The sequence below is a fragment of the Melospiza melodia genome, unplaced genomic scaffold (assembly GCF_035770615.1).
Source record: "Melospiza melodia melodia isolate bMelMel2 unplaced genomic scaffold, bMelMel2.pri scaffold_138, whole genome shotgun sequence".
Lineage (NCBI taxonomy): Eukaryota > Metazoa > Chordata > Aves > Passeriformes > Passerellidae > Melospiza > Melospiza melodia.
The window spans coordinates 262,705-266,300 of NW_026948509.1; the positions used below are offsets into that span (position 1 = coordinate 262,705).

Genomic DNA, 3,596 nt, shown 5'->3' on the forward strand with positions numbered 1-3,596 from the left:
TCGTGTCCCCCTGTTTGTCACGTTCTGTGTCACGGGTGTCTGCAGGTATTTGTGCCGGAGTTGTTCTGCCCTGCTGCATGGCCTGGGGAGTTGGAATTTGTAATGTGGGCTGTACTTGGGCTCTAGATGCTCTTCCTAGATTGACATAAGGTGTTTGCAGCTTTTGAGTTATCCTGCATGCGTTTGACATATGTTCTAACTTTCTTTCAGGTGCAGATGCATTGCATCCATGGCAGAGGGTCAGGGTTAGGAGGTGCCAGGCCTTCTTAGCAGCATGGTGAGTAGCAGAGTGGTGGGGTTTTGGCCGATGCGGTGCCAAGGTCAGGCACTGATGTTTGGTTTTCTTTAATGCAGCTGTCTGAGAGACACCAGCCCGGTGGCAGCAGGACCTTCCCAGCTGACAAGGTGGCCTTTCTTTGCACCTGGCAGGGACCAGCATCCTCAGATATCTGAGAGATAAGTAGAGGGATAAGACCCACAGAGGTAATGAAAGTGGGGTGCTGGTTTGGGAATTACTGGGAGGGGTTTTTGATTCAGCTTTGGAGGTGGGGGGGTGTGCATGAAGTGGCCCCTTATGCCCCATAAAAGCCAAGTCTCACTTTTGAGCACAGTGCTGAGGTGTGCAGGGCAGAGCAGTCCCGGTGTGTCTTGTGTCACTTGTCTATTGTGCATTATGTGTTGTTTGTGTATCTCCTGTCTTTTACCTTAGGCCTTTGAGAGGCCTGTCAGAAACCCTGGCATCCTTCTTAGCATCTGTGATCTCTGCATTCCTTGGCCTGGCACCCAGGCCATAGAACTTTTGACTCAGGAGCTCAGGCAGGCATCAGACTCTCTTCTCTCTTTAGAAGCATCCAGTCAGATGTCTTTTCAGGTCTTGTTCTGAGCTGTAGGGACAGCTATGCCCCACCTTGATCTATTATGGCCGATTAGGACTTGTAAGAATGCGAGGTTAGGGAGAGGATTCTGACCATAGGATTCCTAGGCATCAATCTTTGCTGTTCTTGGAAGAGATCATTCAGTTGACATCTTCTTCCACCAGGTCACGATCAGTCTTAGCTCACTCATCTTCTTTTGCATTCTCTCAGTCCTTGCAGCAGTTTTCCTTGCCAAGAGGTTTCTGTTCCTGTTGTGTCCCCATTGTTTGTCACGTCCTGTCCTGCGTCACGGGTGTCAGCACACATATGTGCCGGAGCTGCTCTGCCCTGCCGCACAGCCTGGTGAAATAGGAGAGGGCCCGGGGACTTGGAATTTGTAATGTGGGGTGTAGCTGGACTCTAGATGGGGTTTGTAGATGGACACAGGATATCTGGAGCTCCTCAGTTATCCTGCAGCAGTTTGACTCTTGTCCTAACTTGTTTTTCAGCTTCAGATGGATTAAATCTGTGCCAGAGGGCCCCATCCCGTTGAGGGGATTGCCCCGAGCAGGTGAGGCCCCATTTGTCTCTGCAGCAGAAGTGTGTATGGTGACTCTGTTACAGCACTGTTCTTTGTCTTTGTTTTTAGGAAGTAACTCTGGATACCAGCAGCCAAGGTCATCAGTGGAGAGAAGTGGTTGTTATTGCTCAGCTCTCAAGCACAACAATTTTTCAGCACATTCATCGTGTCACAAGAGGCATCCGCCCAGTGTCAAGGATGATGTTTGAGATTGAGGCTTCAGGTGAGTTGAGGGTTGTGACTGGGAGAGGGAGGGTGAGCAGGTATCCAGTTAGGAGTTCTTGGGAGGGGGTTTGCAGGCAGCAGGGTGAGAAAGGGTGTTTATTTGTTTATTTGAGGGCCCTCCCACACAAGGCTGTTCAGAAGCCTAGCAGAGGCATTCCCATGTCTTGCAGCACACAAGGTCATCCACTGCACTCACAGCAATGCCATTTAACTTTGCCTTTCTCTTACCCAGGTACCACTCCTAATGAAGGCCACATCCTTGGAATCAGGATGAAGCTGGAGCCTGAAGAAGCCAGGCACACTCAGGAAAGGGCAAGTAGCTGACTTGCAGGAATTTGGCCCACATAAGTCTGAACTCATACTTTGGTTTTGGTTTTCTTTATTGTAGCTGACTGGGAGGCTAACAGGCGCTCACGGGGCCCTCTGTGGCCGACTCATTTCAGGTGCAATGTGGATTCCCCTCACCGATCATCCAAAAGATAAGTTGGGGGCCATGGCCTGGAGATGGGAGCGTAGCAGATTGGGAGTTCTTGGGAGAGAGTTAAAAATCAGCAGAGGGAAAAGCAATCTTGTCCAAGGGCCTGTTAGGACAGCTAAAGGGAGAGGCTGTACTTTTGATGGCAGCTTTCAGGCGGGCAGTGCAGAACAGCTCCGGTCTGTTTCCTGTTGTCTGGTGTACTGTGTTCCCTAGTGTGTCTTTGGGGTCCCTTTTGCTTTTTCCCCTCAAGGCCCTCACCACAAGCATGATGTGTTGTGTTTGGTGTCCCCCTGTTTGTCACGTTCTGTGTCACGGGTGTCTGCGGGTATTTGTGCCGGAGCTGTTCTGCCCTGCTGCATGGCCTGCTGCAATGGGACAAGCCTGGGGAGTTGAAATTTGAATGTGGGCTGTACTTGGGCTCTAGGTGCTATTCCTAGGTTGACATAAGGTGTTTCCAGCTTGAAAGTTAAAGTTATTGCGGAGGTGTTTGACATATGTTCTAACTTTCTTTCAGGTGTGGATGCATTGCATCCATGGCAGAGGGTCAGGGTTAGGAGGTGCTGGGCATTCCTAGGAGCATGGTAAGTAGCAGACTGGTGGGGTTTTGGCCGATGTGGTGCCCAGATCAGGCACTGATGTTTGGTTTTCTTTACTACAGCGGTCTGAGAGACACCAGCCCGGTGCCAGCAGGACCTTCCCAGGTGACGAGGTGGCCTGTCTTTGCACCTGTCACAGGCATCCCCTGATGTCTGAGAGATAAGCAGAGGGCTGCAACCCACAGAGGGGGTGAACGTAGGGTGCTTTGTCAGGACTCCCTGAGGTGGGGGTCTGAGTTGGCTCTGGCAATGAGGTTAGCCAAGATGTTGCCCCTTAGGCCCCATAAAAGCAAAGTCTCCCTTTTGATCACAGTGCTGAGGTTCGCAGCAGGGCAGAGCAGTCCCGGTGTGTCTCGCGTCACTTGTCTTTTGTGTATTGTGTGTTGCCTGGATATCTCATGTCTCTTATCTTAGCCCTGTGAGGGGCCTCTCAGAAATCTTTCCTAGCATCCGTGATCTCAGCGTTCCTCGCCCTGGCACCCATGCCATAGAACTTTTGACTGGGGAGCTCACACAGGCATCAGAAATGCATCTCTCTTTAGAAGCGTCCAGTCAGATGTCTTGTCATGTCTTGTTCTGAGCTGTACAGACAGCCATGCTGCGCAATGATCCATTATAGCAGAGTAGGACTTGTAAGGATGTGAGGTTAGGGAGAGGATTCTGACTGTAGGATTCTCAGGCATCCATCTTTGCAGTTTTTGGAATAAATCATTCTGTTTGCATCTTCTTCCTCCAGGGTTCTCTGAGCCTCATCAGCTCGCCATCAGCTTCAACTCTTCTTCTTTTGCATTCTCTCAGTTCTTGCAGCCATTTTCCTTGCTAAGAGATTTCCGTTCCTGTTGTGTCCCCAGTGTTTGTCACGT

At 50.6% G+C, this 3,596-nt stretch overlaps 1 long non-coding RNA gene across 1 annotated transcript; it reads left to right on the forward strand.

Moving 5' to 3' along the window:
• Positions 1-364: 364 nt before the first annotated feature.
• On the forward strand, positions 365-3,384 carry LOC134433095 (uncharacterized). The gene is made up of 5 exons (XR_010031483.1): positions 365-483; positions 1,364-1,425; positions 1,504-1,657; positions 1,892-2,718; positions 2,796-3,384. It is a non-coding gene; the product is annotated as an uncharacterized LOC134433095 (long non-coding RNA).
• The last annotated feature ends 212 nt before the right edge of the window (positions 3,385-3,596 follow it).